Source organism: Canis lupus, chromosome 1, assembly GCF_011100685.1.
Source record: "Canis lupus familiaris isolate Mischka breed German Shepherd chromosome 1, alternate assembly UU_Cfam_GSD_1.0, whole genome shotgun sequence".
Lineage (NCBI taxonomy): Eukaryota > Metazoa > Chordata > Mammalia > Carnivora > Canidae > Canis > Canis lupus.
The window spans coordinates 100,983,311-100,997,579 of record NC_049222.1 but is presented as its reverse complement, the minus strand read 5'-3'; the positions used below and the strand labels follow the sequence as shown (position 1 = coordinate 100,997,579).

The window sequence follows — 14,269 nt, the reverse complement described above, 5'->3', positions numbered from 1 at the left end:
AGATGAAGATTAACTAATTTTGGAGCATGTGCCAGAGGAGCAGAGATGTGTAGAAGCCTTCTCAAAGAAAAGAAGTGCTAGTAGGGGCTATTCTTCTGGTTCTCCTTCAGCCTAACTGGCTGGATGCTTGTGACAGCCAGTTCTGACCCTCTCCCTCTATCTTGCTAGCACCTCCACCCTAGCATTCCTTTGCAAACCCACCCCACCTAAGCTACCCATCCCCAGCAGGTACCCTTCCAAAGCAATTCCTGTCCTGCGACAGCCCATAGGCAGCTCCAGCTGGGTCAGGCATCTCTCCAAAGCAACTTCTACCCTTGGGAGGAGAGACTGGTCCAACCCACCAGCATACCAGCAGCAGCTACAGGATGGTCTCTCAGCCAGCCACAGCAGGGACTAGCCCTGTCCACTAGTGTGTTTGCAGTAATCACGGCTGGTCATTGCAGAGAGATGGGCTGAGAGCCAGCCCCACCCACCAGCATACCCACAGCAGTCCCAGACCAGTTATAAAAGAGCTCATAAAGCATACACAGGAGACACACCCTGGAGTGAATTGTTTTGGTGACTGGAGGGACTGCACTCCTGGGACCCACAGGATGCCTTCCACATAAGGGGTCACTACCTTCAAGACCAGGACCTGTGGCTGACCTAATACATACAAACAAACAAGGAGTCAGACAAAATGTGGAAAGAGGAATATGTTTCAAATAAAACAGGACAGAAAAAAGAACTAAATGAAACAATCTATCTGATGAAGAGTTCAAAGTAACAGTCCTAAAGATGCTCACTGATCTTGACAGAAAAGTAGATGAGTTCAGTGAGAACTTCAAAAACAAGATGCAAGATATAAAAAAGAACCAGAGATGAAGAATACAATAAATGAAATGAAAACTACACTAGAGGAATCAACAGACTAGAGGCTGCAGCAGAACAGATCAGTGACGTAGAAGATATGGCAGTGAAAAGCACCCAAGTTGTACAACAAAAAAAGTAATTATTTAAACTGGAATAAATTAAGGGAACTCTGGGGCAACATTCTCATTACAGGACTCTCAGAAGAAAGAATGGGTACTGAAAACTTCCTTAACCTGGGAAGAGGAAAACTAACATCCAATACCAGGAAGCACAGAGAGCCCCAAACAAGATGAGCCCAAGTAGATCCACATAAGACACATAATAATTAAGATAGAGAAAAACCTGGGGTGCCTGAGAGACTCAGTCAGTTAAACCTCTGACTCTTGGTTTCAGCTCAGGTCATCATCTTGCAGTCATGGGATTAAGCCCTGAGTCAGGCTCTCTGCTCAGCATGGAGTCTGCTTCAGATTCTCTCTCCCTCATCCTCCCACTCTCTCTCAAGTAAATAAAATCTTTTAAAAAATAAAATAGAAAAAACACTAAATAAAGAGATGATCTTAAAGCAAGAAAGGAGGGTACTTGCATGGCTTAGTCGGCTGAGCACCTGCCTTCAGCATGAGTCATGATCCTGGAATTGAGTCTCACATCAGGCTCCCTGCTCAATGGGGAATCTGCTTCTCCCTCTGCTTCCCCCACCACCACCCCCACTCATGATCTCTCCCCCTCACCTTCAAGTTAATAAATAAAATCTTTTTTTATGATTTTATTTATTTATTCATGAGAGACAGAGAGAGAGAGGCAGAGACACAGGCAGAGGGTAAAGCAGGCTCCCTGGAGCCTGACGCGGGACTCGATCCCAGGACCACAACCTGAGCTGAAGGCGGCACTAAACCGCTGAGCCACCCACGCTGCTCAAATAAAATCTTAAAAAAAAAAAATCAAGAAAAGCTAAGAGTTACATATCAGCAGAATTTTCAGCAGAAACATTTATGGTCAGAAGGTAGTATCATGATATATTCAAAGTACTGAAAGGAAAAAAACTCTACAACCAAGAAATACTTTGCCCAGCAGGATTATAATTCAGAATTGAAGGAGATGGGGTGCCGGATTGCTCAGTCAGTTAAGCAACTGCCTTCGTCTCAGATGATGATCCCAGGGCCTGGGATCAAGCCTCACATTAGGCTCCCTGCTCAGCGGGAGTTGGCTTCTCCCTCTGCCACCCCCTGCTCATACTCTTTCTTCTCTCAAATAAATAAAATCCTTTAAAAATTTTTTTTGAAGAATTAAAGATTTCCCAGACAAACAAAAGTTAAAGTCCATCACCACTAAACTGGCTTTACAGTAAAATTAAAAGGATTTCTTTCAGCAGAAAAGACAAAAACATAACTAGAAGAAAACCATGAAAGGAAAAAAGTTCCTTTGGTAAAAATAAATATATAATAAAGGTAGAATCAGTGACTTGTAAAGCTAGTATGAATACGAAGTAGCAAAATCAGTAAAATCAATATTACCTCAAAAATAAGTAATACACGCAAAAAAGATGTAAAATATGACATCATATACATAAACTGGGGCGGAGGAGTAATAAATGTAGTGCTTTTAGAATTCGTTTGAATTTAAGTGACCATCAACTTAATATAGACAACTACATGCTTGGGATATTATAGGATTCTCATGGTAACCACAAAGCAGAAACCTACAGTACTAAAAAGTCATCAAATCACAAAAGCACAAAAGAAAGGAGCACAGAAAAATTACCAAAAAAAATAAGGGGGGGACAAAAAAAAAAATCAACAAAATGCATTAAGTACATACTTACCAGTAATTACTTTAAATGTAAATGGACTAATTGCTCCAATCAAAAGACACAGGGAGGGGATCCCTGGGTGGCGCAGCGGTTTGGCGCCTGCCTTTGGCCCAGGGCGCGATCCTGGAGACCCGGGATCAAATTCCACGTCGGGCTCCTGGTGCATGGAGCCTGCTTCTCCCTCTGCCTGTGTCTCTGCCTCTCTCTCTCTCTTTCTCTCTCTGTGTGACTATCATAAATAAATAAAAATTTAAAAAAAAGAAAAAAGAAAAAAAAGACACAGGGTGAGGGCAGCCCCGGTGGCCCAGCGGTTTAGCACCACCTTCGGCCCGGGGTGTGGTCCTGAGGACCTGGGATCAAGTCCTGGGTCGGGCTTCCTGCATGGAGCCTGCTTCTCCCTCTGCCTGTGTCTCTGCCTCTCTCTTTCTGTGTCTCTCACGAATAAATAAATAAAATCTTAAAAAAAAATAAAATAAAAAGACATAGGGTGACTGAATGGATTTTTAAAAAATAAAAATAAAGACCCATCTATATGCTGCCTACAACAGACTCACTTCAGACATAAAGACATAACAAACTGAAAGTGAAGGAATGGGAAAACATATTCTATGCAAATAGAAGTGAAAAACAAGTTGGGGTAGCAATACTTATAATAAACAAAGTAGAGTTTAAAACATGGATTGTAATAGGGACGTCTGGGTGCCTCAGCAGTTGAGTGTCTGCCTTAGGCTCAGGGAGTGATCCTGGAGTTCGGAGATTGAGTCCCACATCAGTCTCCCTAAAGGGAGCCTGCTTCTCTCTCTACCTATGTCTCTGACTCTCTCTCTGTGTCTCTCATGAATAAATAAAATCTTAAAAAAAAAAAAACTTTAATTAAAAAAGATTTTAATAAAGACAAAACCATTGCATAATTATAATGAAATTAATCCAACAAGAAGATATAACAATTGTAAAAATCTATGCAACCAACACAGGAGCAACTAAAAACATAAAGCAAACATTCAGCAGACATAGAGGGAGAAACTAACAGGATACAATAACAGAAGGGGACTGGGACACCTGAGTGGCTCAGCAGTTGAGCATCTATCTGCCTTTGGCTCAGGGCATGATCCTAGAGTCCTGGGATTGAGTCCCACATCGGGCTCCCTGTAGGGAGCCTGCTTCTCCCTCTGCCTGTGTCTCTGCCTCTCTCTTTGTCTCTCTCATGAATAAATAAAATCTTTAAATATAATAATAATAATAGAAAGGGACTTCAATACCTCACTTATATCAACTGATAAATCATCTACACAGAAAATCAATAATAGTCACTTTGATCAATGATAGATCACACAAATTTAACAGACATATACAGAACATTCTATATCGAAACAGAATAATACACAACCTTTGCAAATGCACATGAAACATTCTCCAAGACAGATCATATGTTAGGCTACAAAACAAGTCTCAATAAATTTAAAGATGACTGAAATCATATCAAGTATCTTTTCCAGCCACAAAAGTATGAAACTAGGAATCAATTACAAGGGGGGAAAAAAGGGAAAAAACAAACACATGGAGACTAACCAATGAATTAGTCAAAGAGAAAATTGAAAAACAGCTGGAGACAAATGAAAACAGAAATATAACAGTTCAAAATCTTTCATATGAAGCAAAAACAGTTCTCAGAAGGAAGTTTACAGCAATACAAACCTACCTCAAGAAACAAGAAAAATCTCAAACTATCGAACCTTATATCTAAGGTAACTAGAAACAGAATAAACAAGGTCCAAAGTTAGTAGAATGAAAAAAATTATAAAGATCAGAGTGAAAATAGGTGAAATAGACTAAAAAGCAATAAAAAAAAAAAAGTCCAGGAGGGACACCTGGGTGGCTCAGCAGTAGAGCATCTGCCTTCCACTCAGAGAGTGATCCCAGGATCAGGATCAAGTCCCCTATCAGGCTCCCTAAGGAGCCTGCTTCTGCCTCACGTCTCTGCCTCTCTCTGTGTGTCTCTCATGGCGTGATCCTGGAGTCCCGGGATCGAGTCCCACATCAGGCTCTCTGCACAGAGCCTGCTTCTCCCTCTGCCTGTGTCTCTGCCTCTCTCTGTCTCTAATGAATAAATAAATAAAATCTTAAAAAAAAAAAAAAAAAAAAGCTCCCAATAAAAGTGCCTGGGTTGCTCTGTTGGTTAAGCACCTGACTCTTGATTTTGGTTCAGATCAAGATTTTAGGGACATGAAATTGAGCCCCCACGTTGGGACTCTAGGCTGGGCATGGAGGGTGCTAAGATTCTCTCGCCCTCCCTCCTCCCACTCCTCCCCCCCCCCCAAAAAAAACAACCCACAACTCCCAACAAACAAAAGTCCAGGACCAGATGGCTTCACAGGTGAATTCTACCAAACATTTAAAGAAGCATTAGCACCTATCCTTCTCAAACCACTACAAAAAATAGAAAAGAAGTGCTTCCAAATTCATTCCTCAAAACTAGATGAAGACATTGCAAAAAAAAAAAGAAAGAAAGAAAGAAAAGAAAAGATAGTAAAGAAAAGAAAGAAAGAAAGAAAGAAAGAAAGAAAGAAAAGATAGTAAAGAAAAGAAAAGAAAAGAAAAGAAAAGAAAAGAAAAGAAAACTACAGACCAATATCCCTGATGAACACAAATGCAAAAATCTTCAACAAATTACCAAACTGAATCCAATATACATTCACCATGATCAAGTGGGATTTATTTCAGGGATGTAAGGATGGTTCACTATCTGCAAATCAATCAGTACAACATGGTTTTTTTAAAGATTTTATTTATTAATCGTGAGAGACACAGAGAGAGAGGCAGAGACACAGGCAGAGGGAGAAGCAGGCTCTCTGCAAGGAGCCTGATGTGGGACTCAATCCCGGGATTCCAGGATCATGCCCTGAGCCAAAGGCAGATGCTCAACTGCTGAGCCACCCAGGTGTCCCCGTAATACAACATATTAACTAAATGAAGGATAAAAATCATGATCATCTCAAGAGATGCTGAAATAGCATTTGACAAAATTTAACATCCGTTCATAATAAAAACTCAACAAAGTGAGTTACAAGGGAAAATACTTCAACATAATAAAGGCCATAGATGAAAAAAATCACAGCTAACATCATACTCAATGATGAAAAACTGAAAGCTTTTCCTCTAAGATCAAGAACAAGACAAGGATGCCCACTCTCACCACCTTTATTCAAAATAGTACTGCAAGTACTAGCCACAGAATTCAGACAAGAAAAAGAATTAAAAGGCATCCAAGTTGGAATAAAAAAGCAAAACTGTCACTATTTGTAGATAACATGATACTATATATAGAGAGAGAAACCTAAAGATGCCAACTAATTAATTCAGTAAAGTTACAGGATACAAAACTAATATACAGAAATCTGTTGAGTTTCCTCTCCCCTCTGCTTCTCCTGCTCATACTTGCTCTCTCTATAAAACAGAAGAACAAATATTTTTTTTAATGGAGGGGGAAGAGCACCTTGGTGGCACAATCAGTTGAGCATCTAATTCTTGGTTTTGGCTCAGGTTGTAATCTCAGGGTGATGAAATTGAGCCCTTCATTGGGCTCCGTGCTCAGTGCAAAGTCTGTTTAAGATTCACTCCTTCTCCTTCTGCTCCTCCAACTCATGCTCTTGTGCTCTCTAAAATACGTGAATAGGGACACCTGGGTGGCTCAGCAGTTGAGCGTCTGTCTTTTGTCCAGGACATGATTAAGGATCGAGTCCCACATCAGGCTCCTTTCAGGGAGCCTGCTTCTCCCTCTGCCTGTGTCTCTGCCTCTCTCTCTCTCTGTGTGTCTCTTATGAATAAATAATTTTTTTTAATAGGTAAATATTGGGACGCCTGGGTGGCTCAGCAGTTTAGCGCCTACCTCCCGCTCAGGGCATCCTGGAGACCCGGGATCAAGTCCCACGTCAGGCTCCCTGCAGGGAGCCTGCTTCTCCCTCTGCCTCTCTCTCTCTCTCTCTCTCTCTGCATCTCTCATGAATAAATATTTTTTAAAAAAGGTAAATAAATCTTAAGAAAAAAAATCTGTTGTTTTTATACACTAACAACAACCCAGCAGAAAAAGAAAATACGTTTAAAAAAATAAAGAGAAATTAGGAAAAACAATTCCTTTTATGACTACACCAAAAAGAATAAAGTACCTAGTAATAAATTTAGGCAAGGAGGTGAAAGACTTGTATTCTGAAAACTATAAGACACTGATGAAAGACTCTGAAGACAATACAAATAAATAGAAAGATATACCATATACCATGTTCATGGAGTGAAAGAATTAATATTGTCAAAATGTCTACACTACCCCAAGTAATCTGCAGATTCAATGCAAGCCCCTTCAAAATATCAACAGTATTTTCCACAGAACAAAGAATCCTAAAATTTGTACAGAGCCACAAAAGACGGGATGGGACACCTGAGTGGCTCAGCAGTTGAGCGTCTGCCTTCAGCCCAGGGCATGATCCTGGAGTCCCAGGATCGAGTCCCACATCGGACTCCCTGCATGGAGCCTGCTTCTCCCTCTGCCTAGATCTCTGCCTCCCTCTCTCTGTGTCTCTCATGAACAAATAAATAAAATCTTTAAAAAAGAAAAAAAAAAAAAAGAACCAGAAAAGACTACAAATAGCCAAGCAAGCTTGAGAAAGAACAACACTGAAGTATCATAATACCAGATTTCAAACTATACTACAAAGCTATAGTAATCAAAATAGTATGGTACTGGCACAAAAATAGACACAGCTCAATGGAACAGAATAGAGCCCAGAAATAAGCCCATGTTTATATGCTCAATTAGTTTACAACAAAGAAGGCAAGAATATACAATGGGGAAAGACAAAAGTCTCTTCAATAAATCATGTTGGGAAAACTGGACAGCTACATACAAAGAATGAAACGGGACCATATTCTTACACCATACACAAAAGTAAATCCAAAATGGATTAAAGACCTAGATGTAAGTCTTAAAACCACAAAACTAAAAGAAGACATATGCAGTAATTTCTGACATCAGCCTTAGCAACATTTTTCTAGATTTTTCTAGATATGTTTCCTCAAAAAAGGGAAACAAAAGAAAAATGAATAACTGGAATTACATAAAACTAAAAAAACTTGTGCACAGCAAAGCAAACCATCAACAAAATGAAAATGCATGGGATGCCTGGGTGGCTCAGTGGTTAAATGCCTGCCTTTGGCTCAGGGCATGAACCTGGGGTCTCGGGATCAAGTCCTGCCTCGGGCTCCCTGCATGGAGCCTGCTTCTCCCTCTGCCTATGTCTCTGCCTCTCTCTCTCTCTGTCTCTCATGAATGAATAAATAAAATCCTTTAAAAAAAATGAAAAGGCAATCTACTGAATTAGAAAAGATATTTGCCAGTAAGATATCCAATATATAAAGAACTCACACACCTCAACACCAAAAAACTCCCCCAAACAACCCAATTACAAATTGGCAGAAGATGTGAATGGACATTTTCCCAAAGAGGACATACAAATGGCCAACAGATATAAAAGATGCTCCACATCACTGATCATCAGGGAAATGCAAATCAAATCCACAATGAGTCTCATCACCTCACACCAGTCAAAATGGCTAGTATCAAAAAGATGAGAAATAACAAGTGTTGACGATGAAGTATATTAAAGAGAACTCTTCTGCATTTTGTGTGTGTGCAGGGGGAGAGCGAGGAGGGGGGGAATGGATCAGCCACTCTAGAAAACTAGAAATATACATGATCCAGTAATTCCAATTCTGAGAATCTGCCTGAAGAAAATGAGAACACTAATTCATCCCTGTTTACCACAGCATTATTTGCAACAGATAAAATATGGACACAACTAAGTATCCACTGATAGATTAATGAACAAAGATGTGGTGTGTGTGCATGGAAGGGAGTATTACTTAGCCATTTAAAAAAAATGAAATCATGGGGCACCTGGCTGGCTCTGTTGCTAGAGCATGCACCTCAATCTCCAGGTCATGAGTTCAAGGCCCACACTGGGCATAGAGATTATTTGAAAAAAAAAAAAAAAGGACAAAACATCTTGCCATTCACAGCACTGATGAATCTATGGGGTATTATGCTAAGTGAAATAAGTCAGAGAAAGACAAATACCATATGATTTCCGTTATATGTGCAATCTAAAAAACAAAACAACCAAATAACAACAACAAAAGCAGTTTTATAAATACAGAGAACTGGTGGTTGCCAAAGAAGAGGAGTGAGGGATATGGGCAAAATAGGGGAAGGAGATTAAGAGGATGAAAATTCTAGCACTAAAAAAATCACAAGGATTAGAAGTACAGCATAGACAATCGTCAATAATATTGTAATAACTCTGTTTAGTGACAGATAAAAAAGTATACTTACAATGAGCATTTGGAGGGAGAGGGAGAAGCAGACTCCCTGCTAAGCAGGGAGCCCAACTCAGAGCTTGATTCTAGGACCTCAAAATCATGGCCTGGGCCAAAGGCAGACACTGACTGAGCCACCCAGGTGACCCTTTTGTAATGCATATAATAGTTAAATCATTATGTTGTACACCTAAAACTGATATTAATGTCAACTATACTTCAATAAAAAAGAGGAAGGTGGGAACATCAGAGAACTTGCACTTTCTGTGTTTCAGTCATGTTAAGACACAAGAAAGCCATCTGCAAACCAAGAGTCCTCACCAGGAACCAAAGCAGGAAGCGCCTTGATCTGGACGTCCTTTTCAGCTTCCAGAATTGTAAACAAAAAATTACTGTTCTTCAAGTATCCAGTCTATAGTATTTTTTTTTATAATATTTTGTTACACCTAAGACAATTCCTGTTTATTCCTGAGTGGTATTCCATTATATAGAGATAACTACAATTTGTTTATTCATTCAACTGTTTTTGGTGGACTTTGGTTTTTTTCCCCTTTTACCACTAAAAATACAGCTGCTTTCATAGATCTTCTGTTCATAGATCTTTGCATAAACATATGCTTTTATTTCCCTTGGATAAATACCTAGGAATGGGATGGCTGGGTTGTATGAAAGCTTATGTTTAATGATAGAGACACTGCCAAATGCTTTCCAAAGTGCTTGTACAATTTCCATTCCTACTGTCAGTGGATCAGAGTTCCATCTGCTCTACATGCTTGACAACATTTGGTATGGTCAGAGTTTTTAAATACTGATTCTAAAAGTACACAGTGGTTAAGTCATTGTGGGTTTAATTTTTCATTTTCCTAATGACTCCAGCTTCTCTTTATGTAAATTTTTGCCGTAACTTTTTGAAATATCTATTCATACTTTTGACTGTTTTTTAAAAATTGTTTATAACTATTGATTATAGGGAAAAAAAAAAACTATTGATAATAGGGACACCTAGATGGCTCAGTAATTAAGTGTCTGCTTTTGGCTCAGGTCCTGATCTCGGGATCCAGGATCAAGTCCCGCATCGGGCTCCTTGCAAGGAGCCTGCTTCTCCCTCTGCCTGTGTCTCTGCCTCTCTCTCTGTGTGTCTCTCGTGAAGAAATAAATAAAATCTTTTAAAAAAAAATTGAGTTATAAATGTTCTTTCTATATTTTAGATGCTTGTCCTCTGTTGAATTTTTTTTTTAAGATTTTATTTATTTCTTCATGAGAGACACACAGAGAGGCAGAGACATAGGCAGAAGGAGAAGCAGGCTCCCCGCAGGGAGCCCAATCCAGGACCCCAGGATCACGACCTGAGCCAAAGACAGACGCGGGACCACTGAGCCATCCAGGTGTCCCTGTTGAATATGTTTTCCAAATAAAGTCCCTCTGTTCTTCTGGGTCTGCCATAATGCATACATTGGTCAGCCTGCTGGTATCCCTAAGTCCCTTAAGCTCTTTCCTTCATTCTTTTTGCTGCTCTGACTTGACAATGTCAAATGACCTATCTTTTTACAGATTCTTTATTCTACCTGATCAACTCTGCTACTGATCCTCTCTAGTAAATTTTTCAGTTTAGAAAAATTGCTCAGCTCTATCATTTCTGGTTGGTTTTCTTTTACTGCTTCTATCTCTGTTGATATTCTCATATTATCTATGAATTGTTTTCTGATATTGTTGTCTGTGTTCTCTCAAGTCCATGAGCATCTTTAGCAGTTGTTTTAAATTTCTGTCAAATAACTCAGAGGCCTACATTTTTACAGGTCCAGTTTCCAGACATGTGTTTTGTCCTTTTGATTAGGCCATGTTTCCTCATTTCTCTGTATGCTTTGCGATCTTTTGTTGAGATTTGGGCATCTGAAAAAATAGCCAACTCCTCCAGTCACTAAGAACTGGCCCTGTGCAGGGGAAGACCTTCACTAATCTCTCTAGCTTAGAGGTTCTGGGGTCACTCAAATCTCTTCTGGGAATGCACATTCCCAATGCTTGTGTGTGTTAACTGCATATATGATTGCTTTTAAATATTTTAGTTTCAAAAAAAAAATTTTTTTAGTTTCCTGGAGAGGCTCTCCCTTGCTTCTTCTTAGAAGCCACAGCCACTTCCTACCCCCACAGGAAGGCACAGGCATCTCCCTCGCCTCCCCATACCATACCTGCTGCATAGTAACCAAAGAGGTTTTTATAAATCCAATCAAGATCCAATTGGTCCTCTGATATCTTCACTGTCAGAGGCAGCTCTGAAGCCTGCTAAGTAGTCCTCCCTGCTTAACTGTTTGTTGCTACAACCTCTACAACGCAGAATGACCTTCAGATTTCAAATACCCATGACCTCATTCCATTTCTGTGCTGCTCTTGCTTTGCCCTATACAGTCAGAAATTTCCTCTTTGACTTAACCCTCATCCAAAGCCCAGCCCCACTAGTGACCCATCTGAGTCCTAGTGGTTCTCAAAGATTTCTCCCTAACCTTATCCTCCAGACTGAATGAAATTTCCCAGATCCCATCAAAGTCACCACAAAATTCATGAAGTCCTTTGAATGGAATAAACACTAGCTCCAAGGACAGAGTATTAATGTGCCAACTCCTGTACCTCTGTATCCACTCTTCTACTGGTATCCTTCATCAGCTATGAGTCTACCCTGCCCTTGACATGTCTTCCCTCCATGCCACTTACTTCTCTTACCTTGAGTAAGTGAAACTCAATGTCCTCAACCAGATATCCAAGCAAGAGGTCCAGTTCTCAGCCATCACCTTTCCTTTCCTAGTCTGAAAACAGTTTTATCATCATTACCTACAGAATGCCCCTCCCAAATACAACTGACCTAATAGCCACAATATGTTGGATGTCTCCATCCTGAAGCCCTCCCCAGAATTCCAGATAGGAGTGTCCAGCTGCCTACTTGATGCCTTCATTCAGTGGTCTCTGAAACATCTCAAATCTTAATATAGCCAAAAGAAAGTTCCTGATATCCCTAGTGAAAATTACTCTATGATCAATTTCCCCATATCAGTTGAAATTTTCATTCTTCGTGTTGCTTTAATCAAAACCCTAAGGGCTGAATCCTGTGCTTCACTTTCTCACTGTTCTAGAAAAACGGTTTATGTCGCCCCCCCCCATTCGTATTTTGACACTCTACCCCCCCCCCCCCCCACACACACACACACATACAACTTGATGATATTAGGAGCTGGGACCTTTAGGCAGAAATTAGGAAGGAGGCCTTCACTAGACAGAATCTGACCATGAAGGCATCCTGATCCTAGACTTCTAGCCTCCAGAACTGTGAGAAATAAATATCTGTGGTGTATAAATCACCTAGTTTGTGGTATTTTGTTACAGCAATACAAGCAGACCAAGTGTGACTTCCCTTGCACATTAGGAAATCTAGTTGACTCTTAAAAATAGATCCAGAATCCAGCCACTTCTCCTAAGCCACCACTCTGTCCCATGAACCTTCAACTGGGCCACTACAGTGGACTCCACCCTAGTTTTCCTTCCTCTTCCCTCATACTTAGGATCTGTTCTCTACAATGCAGCCAGATGAAGCCTGTTAAGACCTGGTTAAAATCACCTCCCTCCTCTAATCCAAAATTCTCATCACCTCCAGAACAGATAACCAACTTCACCAGCAGCCATTCCAGTTCTGAATCCCATCTTACTGCTCTTTTTTTCCCCACCTGAAGGAAAGAGAATCTATGGTTTCCTTAATGCTCAAAGATTACCTCTACCTCCAAGCATTTTTACATCTTGGTATCGACAACCTTTCTACACCTGCTTACATCAGGTGCAAAGAATGAAAATACCTCCGTATAATCCCTGATATGGACCCAGGGCGGAGCCTTGGGTTTCTCCAGGGTCCCTACACCCAAGGTCTGGAATAATGGCACTTAAGAGTCCCCAAACACTACAATACAGAAAATATATGAGTGGGAGTAGGAGTCAGTGAGGGACTGGGATACTCTCCCAGTGGATACATGAATACACACGTACCTGTGTAGGTTCCATAAGTGCGTCTGTAACCATGTTTTAACGGGCAGTCTATAGATAAATACAATGTCCGGTTTCAATGGGCTCGCGCTCCTGTGTACTCATACCTGGTAGGTAGGCCAGGTAAATCTATGCCTGCTGTTTATCTTACTAGTTCTGTGTCCTCGAGGAAATATTCAACCTCTTAATGCCCTCAATGTCGCCAGCACCATTCTTCAGTCCATTTTTCCAATCCACAACCTTTAGAAAGCTTTTAACACCCTAACGGAATTCGTAGTGCTCTTTTGTTTAAAATTCTCTAGAGCTTCCAGAGTCCTGAGAATGCCAGCAGAACCCTCGGCTTGTTATTCCAGGTGTGACTCCGCCTCGAACACGGTTCCTCAAAGGCACCAGGGTCCACAGCTTTCCCGAATACTCCTGGCTCAGTGGCACCTCCAGGCCTTTGTACAAGGGGGTTCCTCTGCCTCTAACACCCCCCACACCTAATCACACCACATCAGTAAAATTAAACAGAGGAGCTGAGGTGTCAGCTTTATTCAGAGCTATTGTCAGAAACGGGACCCCACCTACTAGTGCCTCATCGTCCCAGACAGTAAGACCTGGGTTCGAGGACGCCAGCAGGCGCTACTCCCCCCGGAGCTTCAGGGTCTGGGAGGCGATGAGGGGCCGCAGAACGCAGCATTTACCTGAGCCGAGTCCCTCAGCGTGGCTGCCGCCATCCGGCCCTGTGGGCGGAGCGGGGCCGGGAGCGGGCAGGGGTTTCTCAGACCGGCCCTGGTGCAGGGCACCCCGGGCGGCGTCGCCGAGCCTCAGACCTGCCTCTGTGTGGTCAACGACTCCTCTGAGTCCTTCTCCCGCAAGCCACCTCAGTGCAGACCCAGCGCTCCGGAACTTCTGCCCAGATGAACACAGGGGAGAAGCCAAAATGACCGCCCGGAGGAGGACGCCGGAAGTCCCGCCTTGCGCTGGGTGTCACACACGGAAGGCCTCTGTTCTAGACCTTCACTGGCTCAGCGAGGTGGCCATTAGACGCGGAGCACACAGGGTAAGGTAGTTCCTGCGGATTCGGATCCCGTTGATAAGGGCTCTCCACAACGGACCTGCAGTCGGCCAGCGAGCTGCACTAGGAGACGGCGAGTCCGAGAGATTAGAAAGGTCTTTGCCCCCCCCCCTTTTTTTTTTTTTGTCTTTGCCCCTTCTTAAAGAAGTATTGCTCAAGTTTTG

The 14,269-nt window shown here is 41.6% G+C and overlaps 1 protein-coding gene across 1 annotated transcript in view; it reads right to left on the bottom strand.

The window, feature by feature from the left end:
- LOC102151838 (zinc finger protein OZF-like) overlaps nucleotides 1-14,177 on the bottom strand; it is a 28,169-nt gene extending 13,992 nt beyond the window's left edge. Inside the window, exon 1 of the mRNA XM_038527520.1 lies at nucleotides 13,732-14,177. The gene's annotated coding sequence lies outside the window, so the exon portion shown is untranslated. The remainder of the gene's footprint in view (nucleotides 1-13,731) is intronic.
- Between the last annotated feature and the right edge of the window lie 92 nt (nucleotides 14,178-14,269).